The following is a 23,480-nucleotide window of genomic DNA, read 5'->3' on the forward strand; positions in this document are numbered from 1 at the left end:
ACACACGCACGGCCCAGAGATGACAAAACGCTCAACAGGGCCTCGAAACACCACAGGGGAAGGGGGGAAGCTGCCACGGAGGAGCACGCAGACAGATACCATCCACGGGAGACAAATCCACAGTCGTCAGATGAGGCCCGGTCACAGGAGATCAGAGGTGGGAACGGCAAGTGGTTGCTGGGGTACAGGGTTTCTGTGCAGGTGCGACAAAGTTCTGGAATCAGGTGGTGATGGGCGCACACCATCAAGAACGGACATCGCTAAAGTACACTCTGTTAACGTGTAAGACGGCACGTGAGTCCCATCGCAGAGCTGCCCAGAGTGGGCGGTGGATCACAGGAGGCTGCGGATGAACTGCCTTGCTGCGGGCTGGGGCCTCCCAAGCTCTCTGCCAGGTCCACGTCACTTTTATGATCAGGAGAAGGAAAGATAAACGTGGTCCTTGAGCCCAGCAAACACACGCGCTAGCACTGCTGGTCCTGGCGCGTGAGCCAGCAGGGAGCACGCCACCAGGCTGGGGCAGCATGCGGCCGCAGTCGCCACTGTGCCCAGGCTGGATGAGCGCACAGCAGACCCTCAGGCAGTTTGCCGGCATATGGACCCATGGCACGCCATGCCATGCCCGGCCACCTGGGGCCATGGGAGCTGCCCGGCGACACCCACGTCTGCAGAGCACATGGCCAGGAGCCTGCCCGGGAAGCCTCGGCAAACGGGCACAGACACTTGCTTTCAGGTCACTTTGTTAATTTCTGCAGCCTGGTGCAGGCTGAAGGCCCAGCCGTCCACACATGGGTGTTCGTCTCCAGCCAACCCCAGCCTGGCTCGGGAGGAACCCAGGCTGACCCCCGACCCGGCTGCAGCTGGATCCGGCCACGGCACCCAGTGGCCCCTGATCCTGGCCACGGACCAGCCTGCACCCTGGGAGTCCCCGGCTCATCACCTCCTAGCTAAGAGAACTTGCACGTCCTGGCACCTGTGACAAGGAGACCAGGCCACAGACCTACTTCTGCATGTGGCTGAGTTAACTCCTGGAAGCGCTTCAGCTGCACAGGCGTGCTCACTGCTCCATCCACGTTCCAGCCCTGCAGCACCCACCGCTGACAGGAGACCCTGAGACCCAGAGCCAGCCGGGCCACCTCTCCTCACACGCACACACCTGGGCCAGACCCCGAGGGCCCCACGCACGTGTGCCTGTGTGTGCAGAGGCAGAGGACGGGCCGGGGGCTGCAGTGACACGCAGTGGAGTGTTGCTATAGCAACTTGGATTCCATGTCAAACAGAGCGCCAGCCAGGCGCCCCAGGCACCCCGAGAACGGTGCCCAGAACAGCCACAGAGAAGCAGGGATTGCTGACAGCACCAAGGGGTGGCTGGGATGCTGGGCACACAAGCCCTTCCCCTGCCCCACCTGCCACGCCGCCCCCACCCCAGCCCCTCCTCCCGCCCTCCCCGGAAAGGCCACAGGAGGCCCGGCTTCAGGGCCTGGCTCTGCCCACCGCCCTGCTGCCTGCCCGTCAGCCGAGCCCTCGCCCAGGATGGCGGCGGGCAAGGAGCACGGAGACCAGGCCTGAATCACGAGGGTGGGGGCGGCAGCCCACGGCACAGCTGCAGCGGCCGGGAGTCATGCCCCCCACAGACCCCAGACTTCCAGGGGAGGCGTGGGGGTGAAGGAGGGAGCTGGGGGCCCCGTTCTCTCGGGCAGGGCCCACTCGGGAGGGGAGCCAGCCCGCTTTCTGGAGACAAGCCCCCAGCAGGCCCGGGACTCGCAGCCTGCAGCCACCACATCATTTAACCGTGGGGAAGGAGCCTTTGCTGTTACATGTCACAGACAGGAGACTGAGGCTCAGGCAGGTTAGGAACCTGCCCAGGAAGCCCAGATGACCTGAGACAAGGTGGGATCCATACCCAGGTCTGTCTCCAGACAAAGCCTGTGCTGCACCGCCCCTCTACTTGGCCGTGGCAGTGGACACACCAGACTGGAGCTTAGGACATGCCTGGTGTCTCAGCCCAGCTCCTCCAGCAGAGGCCAGTGGCACAAGGACAGCCAAGGTCAGCTGACGAGACAGCCGAAGCCCCAGCACCCTCCCCAGTCCTTCGTGGGGAGCCACAGGGTGGAGGGGCAACCGATCCCGGCCCGGCGTCCTGAGGACAGGCCTGCTGAGGGCACCGCCGGCTGCAGGGAAACGGGGCAGGCACACACCTGCAACCTCGACCCCAATGGCAGAGGCTTCATGCTCCTTCTCCCTGTGGGGAGGGAGGAGACCCTCACCGTCCCCAGCGAAGACAGGCACACACTCGCCAAGTTCATGGAAGGCCCCCGGTGTGGGAAGGCTGGGGCCCCATGGGGAAGCCCCCACCGCTCAGAGGGAGCGGGGAGGCGTGGGCTCAGTGTGCTGGGAGCTGGGCGTGCTTCTGGAAGCACCGTCACCACCATCACTGCCGAAGTGCCCGGGGGGCGGCTCCCTCCCAGCCTCACCCACCCTCAGGAGCAGCACCAACAGCAGCGTGACTGGACAGTGTCACCCCCACCCTGACAACCAGGAAACTCCCGCCCTCCCCTACCCCTCAGCGCCCCTTCACGAAGCAGGGTGTCCTCCATGAGCCGCCAGCTCCACGGCAACCCCCAGGTCACAGCCACCCCTTCCTCACAGACAACAGGACGAAGCCATGCTGAGGAGACAGGCTGGGAGACAGCTTGCGGTCTGTCTGCACTTTCACGGGAGTAACTTCAGCAACTTAACTGGCTGAGGAGGACAAGACCCCTCCCACAGGAGGGGTGGGTGGCAATAGGAAGGTGGGGGTCCCCCTTTTTGCAGACGGCAAAGGCAAATCACAAGTGTCACTGCCCAGAGTGACAGGCAAGCGGCGTGGGCTAGGCCCCCAAACCCACGCTCTGTGCCCAGGAGCTGAAAGTGCTGACCCAGCTGGAGGAGCCCCTGGGGAAAGGAGAGCTTGCCCTCAACCCCTAACCCACAGCAACTCCCTGCAACCCCTCCCCTGGCAGGCCGGTGGCTCCCGCCCTGCCCCACGGCCTGCAGGGAGGCAGCGTCCATGGGCAGGATGGGCCAGCAGGACTGAGGCACCGCCCGTGGAGCTGTCCGTGGTGCTGAGCACAATGGGCCCAGAGACAGTCCGGCTGGCCCTCAATTAATGTCAGTTAAAGTCAATTAAAGTCAATGATAATGTCAAATAATAGAAGAAGAAAGACTAGAGATCTCTTCAAGAAAATTGGAGATATCAAGGGAATATTTCATGCAAGGATGGGCATGATAAATGACAGAAACAGTAAGGACCTAACAGAAGGAGAAGGGATTAAGAAGAGGTGGCAAGAATACACAGAAGAACTATACCAAAAAAAAGTTTTAATGACCAGGATAACCATGATGGTGTGGTCACTAACCTAGAGCCAGATATCCTGAAGTGTGAAGTCAAGTGAGTCTTAGGAAGCATTGCTGTGAACAAATCTAGTGGAGATGATGGAATTCCAACTGAGCTATTTAAAATCCTAAAATACGATGCTACTAAAGTGCTGCACTCCATAGGTCAGCAAATTTGGAAGACTCTGCAGTGGCCAAAGAACTGGAAGAGGTCAGTTTTCATTCCAATCCCAAAGAACAGCAATGCCAAAGAATGCTCAAACTACCACACAATTGTGCTCATTTTGCATGCTAGTAGGTTATGCTCAAAATCCTTCAAGCTAGGCTTCAGCAGTATGGTACACGAACCAAGAACTTTCAGATGTACAAGCTGGGTTTAGAAAAGGCACAGGAACCAGAGATCAAATTGCCAACATTCGCTGGATCATAGAGAAAGCAAGGGAATTCCAAAAAAGTACTTCTGCTTCATTGACTACGTAAAAGCCTTTGGTCTGGATCACAACAAACTGTGGAAATTCTTAAAGAGATAGGAATACCAAACCACCTTACCTGTCCCCTGAGAAATCTGAATGCAGGAGAAGAAGCAACAGTTAAAACCTTACATGGAACAACTGACTGGTTTAAAATTGGGAAAGGAGTACATCAAGGCTGTGTATTGTCACCCTGTTTATTTAACTTCTATACAGAGTACATTATGCAAAATGCCAGGCTGGATAAATCACAAGCTGGAATCAAGATTGCCGGGAGAAATATCAACAACCTCAGATATGCAGATGACACCACCCTTATGGCAGAAAGCAAAGAAGAACTAAAGAGCCTTTTGATGAGGGTGAAAGAGGAGAGTGAAAAAATTGGCTTAAAACTCAACATTCGAAAAACTAATAAGGTCATGGCATCCAGTCCCATCACTTCACAGCAATATAAAGGGGAAAAAGTAGAACCCGTGACAGATTTTATTTTCTTGGGCTCCAAAATCACTGCAGTCGGTGACTGCAGCCACAAAATTAAAAGACGCTTGCTCCTTGGAAAGAAAGTTATGACAAACCTACACAACATATTAAAATGGGGAGATATCACTTTGCCGACAAAGGTCCATATAGTCAAAGCTATGGTTTTTCCAGTAGTCCCATAGGGATGTGGGAGTTGGACCAGAAAGAAGACTGAGTGCTGAAGAATTGATGCTTTCAAACTGTGGTGTTGGAGAAGACTCTTGAGAGTCCCTTGGACTGCAAAGAGAGAAAATCAGTCAATGTTAAAGTAAATCAACCCTGAATATTCATTGGAAGGACTGATGCTGAAGCTGAAGCTCCAATACTTTGGCCATCTGATGCGAAGAGCCAACTCATTGGAAAAGGCCCTGATGCTGGGAAAGAATGAAGGCAAAAGGAGAAGAGGTAGGCAGACAATGAGATAGTTTGATAGCATCACTGACTCAATGGACATGAATCTGAGCAAACTCCAGGAGATAGTGAAGGACAAGGAAGCCTGACAAGCTGCAGTCCATGGGGTGGCAAAGAGTCGGACACGACTTAACAACTGAACAACATGAATGGTTTTAACTTCTCCAGTCAAAGAAAACATGACTCTCAGGTTAGATGGCAAAGTGAATCCAATCTCATGTGTGTGTAAGAAACCCCCATGAAGGAAGCAGGAGGTGACGGACAGAAGGATGGTGAAGGCACACTAGGCAAATAGAGGGGTGGGCAGCACTTTGTGACCCCAAAGTTGAGTAGCATGGAGACGAGACAAATGGTGGGATTCAGGATAAAAATGATATTTGTCCACAGTCGCCAGCAGTCGCAGGAGACACAGGAGGAAGGGACAGAATCGGACTTGTGCAGGAATGCAATTCACTTCTCTGTCAACGACAGAGCAGGCAGACAAAAATTAAGACATACATGACCCACAACACAGTCAGGTGGTGACAATGACCAGTACACACATTGGCCGCTGACACCCAAAAGACAGAGCAGAGCTCCTTTCCAAGCACCTGTGGAAAACTGAAAACTGACTCTGTGTTAGAAACACAAGAAGAACGTCATGAAACCCAAAAAGTTCAAAAGAGAACTGAAATTCTCTGGTCAAAATGCAATTAAAACTAGAGTAACAACAAAACCAAGAAATCAAAAGATGCTTTTAAGACTTACTCCTCAACAACTCTTGGACCAGAAAAGAGACTGCAAACCAAAATGACAGCACTTCCAGACAGCACTGATAAGGAAAACACACTATCAGAACTTAAGGAAGAGCCTTTAAATATTAAACACTTTTTTGAAAAGAACAGAAACAAATTAATCAATCATCTAAACACCTAGAGAAAAGAATGATAAGATAAACTGGGAGCGAGCAAAAGAAATTAACTATAAGCAAAAAGTGATGCATTAAGAAGCAGAAAAAAAGGACAATTAATTTAATAAAAATATCCAAAAGGTGAATCTTTGAAGAAGAAAAAACCCTACGGTGCAAACAAATAGTCAATCCAACCAAGAAAAAAAATACAAATATACAAGGGGAGTAATCACAGGAACCAAGGAAATTAAGAGAATAGTAAGCAATAACTGCACTCGCGTCTACATGAATAAATCTGACAACCTGGACGAAACTGATAATTTTCTAGGAAAATAAAATATCTATAACTGACCCCAAAAAAAGAAAGAAAAATATTAAAGGATTTTCTTCCTCCAAACACAAATAAAACAGAAGAGCACAAGGTCCAAACAGTCTCACGAACTCGACCAACACCGTGCAGACCAAATGTGCGTGAGCCTGTGTGCTCAGGCGCTCAGCTGTGTCCAGCTCTTTGCAACCCCATATAGTTCAGTGTTATTCAACAACTCTACAAACACATCAGAAAGAAAACATCTGAATGATGTCTATGAAGCAGGTGCAACCCTGATGCCAAAACCGAGAAGAAAGTACACACCAAAAAAGAAAACTGACAGACCAAGCTGACTTATGAAAAGCAATACAGATGCTAAATTAACCAGCATAAAGTATCCAGCAGCACCTTGGAGGAATTCCATGTCAGACCGAGTAAAGGGCATTCCAGGAACTCAAGAATGTCTCAGCATTAGCAACTCCCGTGAGTATAGTTCATCATATGACTATGTCTAAGGAGAAAAGTCACATGATCATCCCATAAGTAATTAAAAAAAAATTCAACAATAATTCTTCATTTTTATTACAAATAAGATGCTCAATAAAATGGACAGCACAGTCTCTTCCCTGACACATGGAAGGCATGTGTCTCATTCCAAACCCACATCTGCCCCACGGGGAAACACCAGGGGTGCCTAGCAAGAGATGCCCACCACCAGCATGATTGCTTCCCAGAATGCTAGAGGACTTGTTCACACAAGCAGGGAACAGAAGGAGCCCAGAATACAAAAACTGGAAGGGAAGGTTAAATATCACTATTTGCAGCTGCTAAGATTGGATACCTGGAGAACCCAAGAAAATTAACTAAAAAACAGCAGAATTCAGCAAGGTAGCACAGGACAAAATAACATGAAGAAATCAAGAGTAGTCTTATGTGCATACATAAACAGAGGATATGCAGAAGAGACTCCTAACCACAACATTTAAAAAGACATGGGACTCGCCTGGTGGTCCAGCGATTAAGACCACTCCAGGGGACATGGGTTTAATCCCTGGTCAAGGAACTAACATCCCTCAAGCAATGCAGTGCAGCAAAAAATAATGATAACAATAATAATAGATAAAATTCCTGCAAATAAAGAAAATGTGAAAGCATTACAGGAGACCTAATAAGCAACTGAGAAAATACAACACCTTAAGAAGCCAGACTCAATGTCATAAAGATGTCACTGTCTCTAATTTGTACATTTAACACAATCCAATGCAAAGCCAATCAGGTGTTAGGGATGCAAATATATGTGTGTGTGTCTGGTGAAGGGACTGAGTAAAGAACAGGCAAGCTAATTCAAAGTTCCTACGTAAAGATAACCTAAAAGAAGTAAAAAAAAAATTATGACAAAAGAACAATGAGTTCTTTGAGATACTGAAACACAGCATAAGGCCTTAATAATTAAAATAGAGACTACAGCTGCACACAGGGACAACGTAACAGCTTATAAGCAAACGTCATCACTGGGCAGCGACGGCGGCTGCGTCACACAACCTGACTTCAGCATACAGTACAGAGCAACAGCCACTGAAATAGTACGCCACTGGCATAAGACAAACACGCAGACCAACGGGACAGAATGCAGAGCCCAGAAATACACTCACACACAGACAGCAGACGGATCTGCCAAGGGTGCCAAGAACACACACGGGGAAAGGACAGTCTCCGCAACAAACCGCAACAAACGATGCCAGGAAACTGAAGCTGAACCTGGAAGACAATGAACTTGGATCCTATCGTACATCACAAATGCATGATAACTCAAAGTCAATTAAAGACTTAAACAGAAGACCCCAAACTGTAAAACTCCAAGAAGAAAGCACAGGGACAAAGGTTCAAAACATTGGTTTTGACAAAGATTTCATGGATATGATACCAAAAGCTCCAAGTAACAGAAAACAACAACAACAACAAAAAAACAGCTGAGCAGGACTACAACAAATAAAAAAGCTGCTGCAAAGCAAAAGAAGTAACCACCGGTGTGAAAAGGCATCCATGGAACAGGAGGAGATATTTACAGGAAGATCTTCCTTGATGCACAATGGGGTTACATCCTGAAAAACTCATTGTAAATTAAAGATGAATTGAAAATGCATTTAATACATCAAACTCAGCAAAGGTCACAGCTTAGCTTGCCCTTCCTGAAATGTGCTCAGAACAATCACATTAGCCTACAAGTGGGCAAAACCATCTAGCACAAAGCCTATTTTATACTAAAGTATGGACAGTCTCTTTCCGGTGGCTCAGTTGGTAAAGACTGTCTGCAATGCATAAGACGTCAATTCAACCCCTGGGTCGGGAAGGTCCCCTGGAGGAGGGTGTGGAAACCCACTCCAGTATTCTAGCCTGGAGAATCCCATGGACAGAGGAACCTGGGGGGCAACAGTCCATGGGGTCGCCAAGAATCGGACAGGATTGAGCAACTAAGCAGACACAGCACAGATGGACCATCTCATGTAACAGACTGAACACTGTATTAAAAATGATACCAAACACTGTCAGGGCACCAGCTGTGTACTCTTGTGATCTCAGGGCTGACGGGGTGCTGCCCGCTGCCCAGCATCATGAGAGAGCATCATCCACCTTGCATTACTGGTCCAGGAGAAGATCAAACTCAGAACTCGAAACATGAATGTGTATCACTTTCACATCATGAAAGGTCAAAAACTGTAAAGTTGTTAAGACCATCATAAGTAAAACATGATGTGTATCTAATACGGGGTTAATCTCCAAAACATATAAGGAACTCCTACAATTCAATAGCTTAAAAAAAAAAAAAACAACTAATAAATCACCCAATTGTAAAATGGGATGAGGACTTGAAGAGACATTTTTCTAAAAAAGACATACAAGCAACCAAGAGGAGCATGCAAAGATGCTCAGCGTCACTAATCATCAGGGAAACATGGACCAAAACCACAGTGAGACGTCACCTCACCCCTGGCAGAACAGCCATGCTCAAAAACAAGAGAGAGCAAGAGTCGGTGCTGGCGAGGATGGGGAGAACCTGGAGCCCGGTACACTAACAGCAGAGATGCAATATGGCACAGCTGACACGGAAAACAGCGTGAAGCTTCCTCAAAAATTAAAAACAGAACTACCATACGATTCAGCAATCCCACTTCTGAGCATTTGGAGAAGAAAATGGCAGCTCACTCCAGTATTCTTGCCTGGGAAATCCCATGGACAGAGGAGAGCATGCTGGGCTACCCATGCTCCATGGGGTCACAGAGAGTCAGACACAACTTGGCAACCAAACCAAAGGGCTTCCCTGGTGACTCAGTTGGTGGGGAATCTGCCTGCAATGCAGGAGCCCCAGGTTCATCCCCTGGGCCAGGAGGATCCCCTGGAGAAGGGAGTGGCAACCCACTCCAGTATTCTTGCCTGGAGAATTCCACAGACAGAGGAGCCTGGTGGGCTACAGTCCGTGGGGTCACAAAGAGTCGGACACGACTGAGCAACTAATACAACACATACGATTCAGTGATTCCATTTCTGAGCATTTATTTGAAAGAATTAAAATCAGGATCTTGGACAGATGCCCCCCACGGTTACCGTAGGATCATTCACAGCAGCCCAGACGTGCAGACAACCTCAGTCCCATCTGCAGATGAAGGAGATGAGGTCCACATGGTGGACATGCTTCAGACTTTAAAAAGAACCAAATTCTGCCGTGTGCAACAACACGTATGGACCTTGAGGACATTATGAAAGTGAAATAAGCCAGTCACAGAAGGACCAACACTGCACGACTCCACCTATATAAGGCACCTAAAGCAGCCGAGGGACTTGCCTCGTGGTCCAGCGGTTAAGAATGTGCCTTGTAATGCAGGAGACCCAGGTTCAATCCCTGGTCAAGGAACTAAGATCCCACATGCCACAGGGCAACTAAGCCTGCAAGCCACACAGAAAAGATCCATAATGATGCAAGGAAGATGTCAGGAGCCACAACTAAGGCCCAACACAGCCAAAGAAAATAAATGAATAAATATTTTTTTTTTAATAAATAAATAAATTAGTCTCGTTCAGAGAGCCACTGAGTAGAACAGTGGTTGCCAGGGGCTGGGGTGGGGGAGGGGGGAGCTGCGAATCACCAGGAAGAAAGCTGCAGGGAAGCAAGACGATGCAGTTTGAGAGCATGGCTGGCAGTGCTGCACCTGGTCAACAGCATGTGACACTCGTACTGTGCATGCAGTACTGCACTGTGTATGCAGTACAGTACTGTGCACACAGCACTTGTACTGTGTATATAGTACTATACTGTGCACACAACACTTATACTGTGTATATAGTAATGTACTGTGCACACAGCATTTGTACTGTGTATATAGTACTGTATTGTGCACCTCAATCTGTGAAGAGGGTTCAGTTCAGTTCAGTTCAGTCTCTCAGTCGTGTCCGACTCTTTGCAACCCCATGAACCACAGGACACCAGGCCTCCCTGTCCATTACGAACTCCCAGAGTTTACCCAAACTCAAGTCCATTGAGTTGGTGATGCCATCCAGCCATCTCATCCTCTGTCATCCCCTTCTCCTCCTGCCCTCAATCTTTCTCAGCATCATGGTCTTTTCCAATGAGTCAGCTCTTCACATCAGGTGGCCAAAGTATTGGAGTTTCAGCTTCAACATCAGTCCTTCCAATGAACACCCAGGACTAATCTCCTTTAGGGTGGACTGCTTGGACCTCCTTGTAGTCCAAGGGACTCTCAAGAGTCTTCTCCAACACCACAGTTCAAAAGCATCAATACTTCGGCGCTCAGCTTTCTTTATAGTCCAACTCTCACATCCATACATGACCAATGGAAAAACCATAGCCTAGATGGACCACTGTAGACAAAGTAATGTCTCTGCTTTTTAATATACTGTCTAGATTGGTCATAACTTTCCTTTCAAGGAGTAAGCATCTTTTAATTTCATGGCTGCAATCACCATCTGCAGTGATTTTGGAGCCCCAAAAAATAAAGTCTGACACTGCTTCCATTGTTTCCCCATCTATTTGCTTTGAAGTGATGGGACCCAATGCCGTAATCTTAATTTTCTGAATGTTGAGCTTTAAGCCAACTTTTTCACTCTCCTCTTTCACTTTCATCAAGAGGCTCTTTAGTTCTTCTTCACTTTCTGCCATAAGGGTGGTGTCATTTGCTTATCTGAGGTTATTGATATTTCTCCCGGCAAACTTGATTCCAGCTTGTGCTTCCTCCAGTCCAGCATTTCTCATGATGTACCCTGCATATAAGTTAAATAAGCGGGGTGACAATATACAGCCTTGATGTACTCCTTTTCCTACTTGAAACCAGTCTGTTGTTCCATGTCCAGTTCTAACTGTTGCTTCCTGACCTGCATACAGGTTTCTCAAGAGGCAGGTCAGGTGGTCTGGTATTCCCACCTTTCAGAATTTTCCACAGTTTATTGTGATCCACACAGTCAAAGGCTTTGGCATAGTCAATAAAGCAGAAACAGATGTTTTTCTAGAACTCTCTTGCTTTTTTGATGATCCAGCAGATGTTGGCAATTTGATCTCTGGTTCCTCTGCCTTTTCTAATACCAACGTGAACATCTGGAAGTTCACAGTTCATGTATTGCTGAAGCTGGCTTGCAGAATTTTGAGCATTATTTGTGAGATGAGTGCAACTTTGCGGTAGTTTGAGCATTCTTTGGCATTGCCTTCCTTTGGGGTTGGAATGAAAACTGACCTTTTCCAGTCCTGTGATCACTGCTAAGTTTTCCAAATTTGCTGACATATTGAGTGCAGCATTTTCTCAGCATCATCTTTTAGGATTTGAAATAGCTCAACTGGAGTTCCATCACCTCCACTAGCTTTGCTCATAGTGACGCTTCGTAAGGCCCATTTGACTTCACATTCAAGGATATCTGGCTCTAGGTAAGTGATCACACCATCGTGATTATCAGGGTCTTGAAGATCTTTTTTGTACAGTTCTTCTGTGTATTCTTGCCACCTCTTCTTAATATCTTCTGCTTCTGTTAGGTTCATGCCATTTCGTCTTTTTTTTTTTTCATTTCTGTTCTTTATTGTGTCCATCTTTGCATGAAATATTCCCTTGGTATCTCTAATTTTCTTGAAGAGATCTCAACTCTTTCTCATTCTATTGTTTTCCTCTATTTATTTGCATTGATCAATGAGGAAGGTTTTCTTATCTCTCCTTGCTATTCTTTGGAACTCTGCCTTCAAATGGGTATATCTTTCCTTTTCTCCTTTGCTTTTCGCTTCTCTTCTTTTCACAGCTATTTTTAAGGCCTCCTCAGACAGCCATTTTGCTTTCTTGCATTTCTTTTTCTTGGGGATGGTCTTGATCGCTGTCTCCTGTACAATGTCACAAACCTCTGTCCATAGTTCATCAGGCACTTTGTCTATCATATCTAGTCCCTTAAATCTATTTCTCACTTCCACCGTATAGTCATATGGGATTTGATTTCTGTCATACCTGAATGGTCTAGTGGTTTTCCCTACTTTCTTCAATTTAAGTCTGAATTTGGCAATAAGGAGTTCATGATCTGAGCCACAGTCAGCTCCCAGTCTTGTTTTCACTGACTGTATAGAGCTTCTCCATCTTTGGCTGCAAAGAATATAATCAACCTGATTTCGGTGTTGACCATCTGGTGATGTCCATGTGTAGAATCTTCTCTTGTGTTGTTGGAAGAGGGTGTTTGCTATGACCAGTGCGTTGTCTTGGCAAAACTCTTATTAGTCTTTGCCCTGCTTTATTCTGTACTCCAAGACCAACTTTGCCTGTTACTCCAGGTGTTTCTTGACTTCCAACTTTTGCATTCCAGTCCCTATAATGAAAAGGACATCTTTTTTGGATGTTAGTTCTTAGGTCTTGTAGGTCTTCATAGAACTGTTCAACTTCAGCTTCTTCAGCATTACTTGTTGGGGCATAGACCTGGATTACTGTGATATTGAATGGTTTGCCTTGGAAACGAACAGAGATCATTCTGTTTTTTTGAGGTTGCATCCAAGTACTGCATTTTGGACTCTTTTGTTGACTATGATGGCTACTCCATTTCTTCTAAGGGATTCCTGCCCTCAGTAGTAGATATAATGGTCATCTGAGTTAAATTCACCGATTCCAGTCCATCTTTAGTTCGCTGATTCCTAGTATGTCAACATTCACTATTGCCATCTCCTGTTTGACCACTTTCAATTTGCCTTGATTCATGGATCTAACATTCCAGGTTCCTATGCAATATTGCTCTTTACAGCATCAGACCTTGCTTCTATCACCAGTCAAATCCACAATTGGGTGTTGTTTTTGCTTTGGCTCCATCCCTTCATTCTTTCTGGAGTTATTTCTCCACTGATCTCCAGTAGCATATTGGTCACCTACCAACCTGGGGAGTTCCTCTTTCAGTGTCTTATCTTTTTGCCTTTTCATACTGTTCATGGGGTTCTCAAGGCAAGAATACTGAAGTGGTTTGCCATTCCCTTCTCCAGTGGACCACATTCTGTCAGACCTCTCCACCACAACCCATCCATCTTGGGTGGCCCCACATGACATGGCTTAGTTTCATTGAGTTAGACAAGACTGTGGTCCTGTGATCAGATTGGCTAGTTTTCTGTGATTATGATTTTAGTGTGTCTGCCCTCTCATGCCCTCTCACAACACCTACCGTCTTACTTGGGTTTCTCTTACCTTGGACGTGGGGTGTCTTCTCACGGCCGCCCCTCCTGACCCTGGACGTGGGGTCTCTCCTCTCTGCCACTCCTGTGCCACACAGCTGCACAGGTCTTAGGTAAAGTGCTCTTATCCCAATAAATACATAATTTTAAACTCTAAACACAAATGGCAGTTTGGAGCATGGCTAAGCTAGCCCCTAAAACCAATGGGGAAAGAAATGGACTCTTTAATAACCCAGACAGGACTATTAATAAACCATCTGGAAAAAATTAAGGTCAGATCCCGTACCTCACACCACATGCCAAGATAAAATACAAATGAACAGAAACTTTAAAAGCAAATCAATGAGAATGAGACGAAAACACAGGATTTCTTTTTAACCTTGAAGCAAAGAAGCCTTCATCAACTACAACGCAAAATCCAAGCACCACCTATGAAAGCTGAGGGATCCAACGGCACCAAAGTGGCAAAATAGTGAGGATGACAAAAGGCAGCAGCAAATGCCCTGAATCCAGCTGACACTCAAGGAGCTCATCTCCACAGTCGACAGGGAAAAGAGAATCAACAACGCGGCTTTCAAAACACGAACAAAGTCAAGGGACAGAAAGCTCACAAGGAAAACACAACTGGCTCTTTGATACATAAAAAGATACCAAGCTCATTCATCACAAAGGCAAGGCAGACGATCCCCCTGAAGCCTGATCACTCAGCGTGGGAGCAGCTGGGCGGCACCCACAATGTCCCGAGGGTGTGTGGATCGGGGCACCCCTTTGGTGGGGGGAGCTGGCAGTGTGTTCTGACAAGGAAGATCTGAGTCTTCTGACCCAGAGTGTACATCCTACATACACGCATCAGATGACATACGAACCAGTCATTCGTCCTGTCATACTCAAAGACTGGAAAAAACCTAGATTTCTATCAACAAAAGACTATGTTAAATTGATTCTGACATATCCATATTCAAAGCATTCTGCAGTTGTCGACAAGGAAAAGAGAAGCTCTCTGTACTGACGGGGGACGACCTCCAGGACTTTCTGGTTTGTGGCGGGGGGCAGGGGTGGAGTATAGATTTCTTATTCAGTTGATAATCATATTCATATATATGTGGAAGAACAGGTAAGAGACCAGCAGCAGAGTCAAATGGAGAGACAGGGACCTGGTCCGCGGGGATGGGGAGACCTTTACCTCTCTACTGCAAGCTTCCTGTGTGTCTCTTTAATGTGCGTTTCTGGATTCAAGCAGTCACTCACCCGGTTGCAGCAGGTTTCAGCTGCACCTCTCAGGATCGTCCCTCCTCATTGCACCACGCACAATCTTTCAGTTACTCTGTGCGACCCCGTGGACTGTAGCCCACCAGGCTCCTCTGTCCATGGGATTCTCCAGGCAAGAATACTGGAGTGGGTCGCCATTTCCTCCTCCAGGGGATCTTCCAGACCCAAGGCTCAAACCCACGTCTAATGCATCTCCTGCATTGACAGGCAGAGTCTTTACCTCTGTGCCACCTGGGAAGCCCTAACTGCAGCATGAGGAATCTTTATTCGTGACATACAAACTCTTAGATGCGGCATGTGGGATCAAGTTCCCTGACCCTGCATTGAGAGTGTGGAGTCTTAGCTACTGGACAACCAGAAAAGTCCCTTCCTTACACATTTTTACTTTTGAACTATATAAACTTTTCAAAAAGCACAAGGCACTGGAACAGTTAAGCTGTGGTCCATTCACACCGCAGAACAGCAGATCCAGTGACAACAAGAAACAAAGTACAGATACATGTGACACCCAAGAGAAATCCCCAGGGAATTACACCAAATGAAAACAGCCAGTCCCCAAGGGCTACATACTGTCTGATTCCGTTTGTATAACACTCGTGAAGTGACGTAAGAAAGGAGGACAGGCTGGGGCTTCCCAGGAACTCAGGAGGGTGAGGGTAGCAGGGAGGTGGGTGTGGCTATAAGAGGGACACCACGTGACAGAAACAGCCTCTATTTCCACTGCATCCTCACTGGTATCTTGGATGTAACACCATGCTACAGCTTCCTGAGAAACTGGGTAAAGGCACACAGGAGGCTCGGAATCAGTTCTTACGATGTGAACACACAACGTGGCAAAATATAAAGTTTAATAATGAAAAAAGAAAAGACTGGGCTGTTGGTGTCCGTGCCCAAGGCTGCCAGGTGGACAGAGCAGAGGACACATTCAGCCTGGCCTGGTTCCTGAGCGCTGGCCTCCTAGAACAGGGGGACCATAGGAGGGGAGCCACTGCATGGCTCACCCTCTCTCTGGGCACAGGGCAGTCCCAGGAGCAAAGGGGAAGCAAGGGGAGGAAAGGCGCCCTTCCCAAGGAACAAGCCGCCTTGTGGTTTGACGCTGCTGGCACCAGGGGGATGCTCGTTACTGCAGCAAGACCTACCCAACACCGCTAGGACTTCTGCCCATCCAATCCCACCCATGCCTGCCCACACCTGACTTCACTCTTGCCCAGATGGCCGTCCTGTCTCTTAAGACAGAACCCCACCCGCATGCTGCCTGTGGGGTCCCTCCTCCATGGACCTGCAAGCCCTCCCACAGGTGGGCAGCAGCACACACTGCCAGACAGGAGGCCGGACGAGGCTGCACCCCACAGCAGCAGGCGGCTCCGGCCTCGACCACCCCCTCCCAGGTGTAAAACGAGGCCGGAGCCAGCTTTAGAGCTTTCCAGCTGCAGGATCCTTTCTTTAAACACAATCATTCCCAGAGAGTTCACATAGAATGGAGGAGACCAGAGCTGCTCTGGGTGAAGGGAGAGGGAGCAGGTAGCTGGGGTGACTAGAATCCCCCAGTTCCGGGGGCCCCCTCCCGCCACTGGTCCGGCAGCTCTCCACAACCCCACGCTGATGACGCTGTGGATAAAGCCCAGGTTCTGAGGCTGGACTCACAGTCCTGCTCCCAACCTGCCCTGCACTTTGCGGCCTTGGGAAAACAGACAGCCCCTCTCCCGGCCTCCCTGCTCTGACCAGCAGCTCTAAGACCAGACAGGGTTGGCGCCTGGCCGTTCCAGCCAGTGGGGCAGCAGAGCTGACCCCAGAGGACAGGTCTGGGCAGCCGAGAAGTCAGCCCAGCAGGTCGACCAGAGGCTGAAAAGACGTCCAGGTCACACTGCCAGAGCTGCGAAGGCCAAGGGCAGCAGGCAGTCTGATGCTGCAGACGGGCCCCTGGGCAAGAAGAGCCAGGATGCTGAGGGGGGACTGGGGGGTGCAGGGACCAGCTGGGACATCAGCCCTGCAAGTGAGGCCTTTCTGGACCCTGGCTCTGGAGCCCAGGCCCATCTCCTGCCCTCGCGGGCTCATTAGCACCCCTGCAGGAGGAGGGCAGGCCGGGGCAGGGATCCAGCTCCTCGTTAGCACAGCCACTGAGACCCAGGGCTGAGGGCAGCCAGGCCCGGGTGGAGGCTGCTGGGCTACCGTGGGAGGGACTGATTCCGGGCTGCTGGTGTAAAATGAGTCCCTTTCCAAACACTTGGCAGGAATGGATTATGGATCCCGGTGGAGGGCAGCTAGAGGTGGCTGGGCAGGAGGCGAGGGGCTGCCCCCAGCTGGCGCTGACTCCTGAGCAGAGCTCCTACGCCCCCTGATCTCCCGAAGGGCCTGCCCTCCGTCCTCCCCAGCCAGCACCCCACCCCCCACCGCCACTCCGCACCCCCAATATCCAGCTTCCAAGTCAGTGCAGGCGTAGTCTGCACCCCCCCACACACAGGCCACATCCAGGGTCTGGCTTGGGCATCAGAGGACAGACACAAACAGACAGGTGCCCGAGCATAGCGCCTGGTCCCAAAGCCCTAAAAATGCTTGACTAGACAACTGGACACCTTTCCACAGGACCTGGAGAGCAGCCACAGCCAACGGTGGGCTCACTCTAACCTCCTTTCATCCGGCCACACTGGGAACCAGAACTCCAAGTTCCAGGCCGGCCTCCCCCTGACCCCAGCCAAAAACACACTTCCAGACCTGGACTCCCTAATGCCCTCGACCCTTGCCTGGCTCTGCTCAAGAACATCGGTTCAACACTGAGAGACGTTCCGGATTAAGTCTTTACCAGGGTAATCACCACCATCACCAAAGACGTCCTCCAAGGGACAGGGCCTCCTCCGGGGTGTAAGCACCCTCCCATCTGTCCTCCGGGAGGCAGCAGAGCAGGAGTGCTGGGTGGGCAGGGCGACAGAGCGGTGAGCAGGTTCGGGAGCCAGTGGGCTGGGTTCAAATCCCAGCCGCTCACTTACAGGCCTGTGACTCTGGATGAGCTACCCAGCCTAGGAAGTGTCCTGATCTTAGGAATATAAGGAACCCAGCAGGTGCCTGGCAGACCCCAGGGGTCCACAGTGGTGGTGACCATCACGGCGACGATACAAAGAGGGTGACAATGGTCGGTTCTCCTGTGCTCCCTCCAGTGTGCCTCACAAACAGGCCGGAGCCAGCACTCTGGAGCCAGAGGGCTGCTCAGAAGGGGGGCAGCCACACCAGCCTCCCAAGCACTCCCTGACTCCCACGGCCCCTCCCAGGGCTTCGGCGCCCACACCTCAGCAACGGCACTTCCAACTCACCTTCTATCACTAGTGCTCAGCTCTCTATCACTCCACTTAATTTTCCTCAAAACAATCACCACTATTTAAAACGGTCCTATTTATTACGGCAACAGGAATGTCATACGTCAGGTTCACTACCATGTCTCCCAGATGATAGTGTGCACTAAAATCTGTGGTATGAGTGACTACCCTACACAGTTACTTTATCCACATTTCTTCTCTGATTCTCATGTGTGGCTTCAAGAAAATCTGTGAGTGGTATTTGCCTCCTCTGCCCTAAGGCACCCACGCAGGATAAGAACATTCAGAGCAGAGAGCAGGGCCAAGTCTAAGGACCAGCATCAAACACCCCAGGGCAACATCGCTGGAGGAGGCAGAACAGGCCCCTTCACTCTGATCTGTTCATTCTCCCTCCACTTTAGTCTTTCATCACCCACTCCTTCATTTACGGACCCAGCAAACACTTAGGAGCCAGGCAGTGCTGGGTGTTCTGGCAGAAAACAGCCAAATCTCAGGGGCCGCTACCTTCACAGCTCAGCAAGTCCGTTATTACTACTGATGTCACAAATCACAATTCAAATAACAGAAAGAATTATGGCTGGACTGAGCCACCCAGATTACATTTCTCTTGTAGCAAATAACACAATCAAAACAAACCCAGCAACCATTGACATGCCTGTGTGCATTAAAAAAAAAACAAACAGGTCTAACTTCTCCCAAACACTAGTCCAGACACTAGCCAGAGAGCAAGAAAACTCTCCGTAACAAGCAGGGTGCTGTGTGCTGTGAGCCATGGGCACAGACATGGATGAACCAATCCAGGGGAGATAGGAGACAGTCGGAGTACAAGGCATTCTAAGCGGAAGACACAGACAGTCTCACACCAGTGAGAAGAGACATGGGATGTGCAGGAAGTAAGAGCTTGTGCCCTAGCGGGCCACACGAAGCAAGTGGTGGAAGATGTGGCTGGATCAAAGGGCAGGAACCAGGTCCCGACCAACCATCACCTTACAGGAAGGGACTTAAGGACTCGTGTCTGCCCACAAGACCCAAAACCCCCAGACAGCAGTGCCCATGCCTAGGCACCCCCCTCAGGGCCTGCAGAGGAGCACCCAGGGAAGGCAGAGGGAATACAGTCAGGGCAAACAGGCCAACAGAGGAGGAGAGAAATGTGCAGGGGGCCAGGAAGCTCCACCTCCTCCAGGAAGCCTTCCTAGACTGACACTCTCCCACAGCCACTCCTGGGCAAGCATTTGCTGAACTGAGGACCTACAGTATATGAGGATGAGCCACTAGGAAGTACCACTGCAGTAGGCTGAAGCACTCCAATACTGACACACTTGCCCTGGTTCTCACCCTGACACTGTGTCCACACTGGGGCTATAGTGAGGAACAATCGCAACCCCTGCCTCACGGGGACCCAGGATAAAGCAGAAAATAAGCAAACAAGTGACAAACACAAAACATGAAGCGCCGGGAAGGAAAAGGGAAAGGACCTGAACCAGGGTAGTGATAGGAAAGGGTTGTCAGGAAAGTGGGCTGAGACCCACTGGAAGCACAGTGAAGTGCCATCCAGCCAGGAACCAAGAAGTGGGCAAAAAGTGGGCAGGAAGAGGGCAGGGGAGGAGAGAGCCAGGAGTAGCTGCCATGGCAGAGGCCCGTCTAGTCCCGCTGCTCCACCCGGAGAACTTTCTGCCGTGACCGCAATGTTCCAGGCCTGCGCCTCGCTAGCTAGTGGCCGCCACGCCGGACGGCGCGCGTGGAGCCCAGAGGGCATGAGTGAGACTTGAGTCTCCCGACAGGAGGCCCCCGAAGGGCGTCCACTGAGGCAGCACAGATCGGGGTCAGCAGAAGGTGGACAGGCGGGAGAGCCCTCATCCTCGGTGCCCAGGAGGCACGTTTCAAGCCAAAGGTGGAGGGAGGGCAGGAAGGCCCGGAGAGGAGGCACGCGGGGCCGGGCTCTCCCTCGACGGCTGCCTCCCACTCGCGGGCGACGAGGACCATGCCGGTGCCCAGCAAGTGGGCACCAGGGCCCCTGGACAAGCGCTCCGCCCCCGAAACCCGCCCCGTCTATGGCCCCGCCCCGCCAATGGCCCCACCCGCTACAGGCCTCAGCCCACGGCAGCTCCACCCCTCCCGGAGGCCCCGCCCGCCCCGCGCGCGCCCCGCCCCCGGCCCCGGCCCCAGCGCCAGCCCTGGCCCTGCGGGCCCCGCGCGCCCCTTTCGGCGCTGCCCCCGCCTCGGGGAGCACAGCCCCGGGCCGACCCAGCCTCGCCCCGTGGGTCCGCCGCCGCCGGCCCGGCTCCGCCGCGCGCAGCCGCCTCACCTGGGCCTGGGTAGCTCGCGGGCGCGCTCTGTGCGCTCTAGGCGGGCGGGGCGGGGTGGGGGGCGGAGCCAGGACCCAAACATCACGTGACGACCCTCCCGCGCGGCGAGAGCCGCGAGGCGCCCCCGCCCGTCGCCTCAGCCCCGGCGCCTCGAGCCAGCCAATGGCCGCAGAGCCAGGGACGCGCCGAGGGCGGTGTCCGACTCGGAACTACATGTCCCAGAGGGCCCCGCGCGGGCAGCGGAAACGGCCCGGAACGGCGGCCGACTGGGCCAGAAAGCCTGCGCCCAGCGGGCGCGCTTGCGGTCGCCGGGATGTGTGGTCCTCCAGAGCAACGAGGTACCGCGCATCAAGTACCGGCCTCGGGGCCGGCTTACTCGCTTCTCCGAGGCTATGTCTTCCCATCTGCGGAGCAGGGGAAGACTTAGACACGAAGTGGGAGGACTCGCTTCGGAGGCCCAACCAGATCTCAAGGGTCTGAGAGGCAGAGCCGCTGCAACGCAGTGGCCACGCAGGGCCTGGACTCGAGAGCCGAGGACAGAAGGGTCGGCGCCCAGGTCTAGGACGGCCCACGGGGACTGCCGAGAGGAGCCGCGCCCCTGGACGCCACGCCTTGATCCGTACCTGCGGGGGCGCAGACCAAAGCCTTTCCGCGGAGGGCCTTATGGGGACGGGTCTCTAGAGCGCCCGGCTGTGGAGCTGAGGGTGCGGGGCCACGCCCCGTGCTGGGTGGGGGGGGGGGGGGGGGGGGAAGGAGGGGAAACGGGACCACACCTCCTCCAGGATGACCGCCTGCAGAGTGTGCTTCCTGCCGACCCAGCCCCCCACCTCTCTACTGGGTAGTCTAGCGGCGTCCCAAGCTGTTTTGGCACCAGGGACCCGCGGAAGACAATTTTGTGGGAGAGAGGGGGATGGTTTGGGGCGTTGCATTTATTGTGCACTTTATTTCCATGATTATTACATGAGCTCCACCTCAGATGGTCAGGCGTTAGATCCCAGAGTTTGGGGGACCCTGGTCTGGTGCCAGCAGGGCCAGCCCAGAGCCAGTGCTGAGTACCTGCTGCTTCCTCTTTATCTGGGGCAAGCCCTCTGGCGCCCCACCCCACCACCCAGAAGCAGTAGCGCGGGCCCCTCCATCAGGACCTCCCCCTGGGAGAACCAGGAGGGAGGTTGGGTAAAGGGAACATCTAAGAGACCCCCAGAGAAAGAACGGAGGGAGGAAGCTGCCGCAGCCCCCACAAGATATCTGTCTGTGCGTCACATCCTCCCTCTGTGCCCCGCTTCAGGAGGACCCTCTGTGCAGCGCCCACTAAAACTGACCTCAGACACGCACAGGGGTGTAGTGTTCACTCAGTGTCCCCACAGAGCCTAGTCTGTTCTATCACCACACCTACACCTGTGTTGCTGGGTGATGTTGAGCAGTGACACCTCCCCTGGGCACATTTTCCAAAGCGTTGATGTGGGAGCCTCTGAGGCCACAGAGTGCCAGAGCGCAGGCGTGGAAGGTGCAGGGTGGGGGGCAGGGGTGGCATACCCCGCTGTCACCCGTGTGGGGGGCAGTGTCACAGAGGAATGTGTGCTGGGAAAGTTCTGGAACAGGCCCAGCACCTCGCAGGGGTCTGACCAAGAGAAGGATCTTGCCCCCAATCATTCAAGACCAGTCTCATCACAGCCCCAGGCTCTTAGAAAACTGACTCCAGCATGAAACTCGTAACAGCCTCCCAAGGTATTTATCACCAAGCAGGAGTGGCAAAAAAAAAAAAAGTAAAAGAAAATCCCAACAGGAGCATTTGAGTGTCATCTTTGCTAATCACATCCTCTGTGAAGGAGGAGTTTGCCGCCCCTCCTAGGAAGTAGCAGAGCCTGCTTCTCCATCCTTGTGGGAGGAGACATCTCCACGCCCCAAGGAGCCATCTGTCTGTTCCACACCCACCACCCAGGCTTGCTACCTGGCACAGCGTCCAGACTCCTCTTGCCAAATCTTAGCCTGTTTGTCATCACTTACTCGTTCAACAATCTTATTTCCAGTGTCAGGCAACATGCTAAGCCCTGGGGATGCCATACAATTAGATTTGGTTGCTAATGACAGAAAATTCCAATAACAGTGACTTAAAAAATTCCAATAACAGTGACTGAAATAAGATCAGTGTGTACTTTCAGTATTACACATCTAGCCTAAATAGGCTGTAAGGCTGGTAGGGCGCCCCTCACAATCATCAGGATCCCGGACTTGTTTAATCTTGTTGCTTCTCTGATCTTCAAATGAGCCCTCTGCCTCATGGCACAAGGTGGCTGTGTGAGTGCCAGCCATCATATCTGCTTTCCAATAGCAAGAAGGAGAACTGAACAGTGGAAAGTCACTCACCTCCAATCCCATCCTTTAAAAGACACTTCTTAGATATTGTACACCCCATAACCTGCTTACACCATCACCCCTGCTTGGCCAGAACTGGGTCCTCTGGGTACTTCTAGTTGCAAGGGAGGCTAGGAAACGTCGTCCTCCCAAGGACTATGTTCCCAGCAGCCATCTGGGCTCTTGCACTAAGTAAGACGGTGACGATGGGGCCCACCTAGCAGTCTCTGTGAAGACACAGCCCTTGTCGCAGTGCTTGTGGTTTGTTTAGCAGATGGGCTACAAGTCACACAGATGTGCTTGGGAACCTGGGTGGAGGCTTTACAGGAGCAGAACGGGGGTGTGGGGACCCAAAGGGGGCTGGGGGTCAGGGAAGGCCCACTCGACGAGGACGCCTAGCATGGGGAAGTCTTGAGGGGTAGCCTTCCGTCCTGACCACGCCAGCTGCTCTGACCACCTCTTCTCTCCCTCAGCCGCGGGGAGCGGGGGATGGGGCGCTGGCCCTGATGGGGAGGGGCACCCACAGATCCCAAGGGGCCTCAGCGGCTCTGGGGGACCAGACCTGTCCCTGACACCCAGCCAGG

General features: G+C 51.5%; 1 protein-coding gene across 9 annotated transcripts in view; it reads right to left on the bottom strand.

The window, feature by feature from the left end:
• Nucleotides 1–21,279, bottom strand: part of TSNARE1 (t-SNARE domain containing 1) — a 115,075-nt gene extending 93,796 nt beyond the window's left edge. For 2 of the 9 annotated variants that reach the window (XM_043483429.1, XM_043483423.1), the window contains exon 1: nt 20,544–20,669. The gene's annotated coding sequence lies outside the window, so the exon portion shown is untranslated. Of the gene's footprint in view, nt 1–20,543; nt 20,673–21,167 lie in introns of those variants that run through there. The other 7 variants (XM_043483426.1, XM_043483424.1, XM_043483422.1 and 4 more) reach the window with 5 other exon arrangements.
• Between the last annotated feature and the right edge of the window lie 2,201 nt (nt 21,280–23,480).

This window comes from Cervus canadensis, chromosome 12 (assembly GCF_019320065.1).
Source record: "Cervus canadensis isolate Bull #8, Minnesota chromosome 12, ASM1932006v1, whole genome shotgun sequence".
Taxonomy (NCBI): domain Eukaryota; kingdom Metazoa; phylum Chordata; class Mammalia; order Artiodactyla; family Cervidae; genus Cervus; species Cervus canadensis.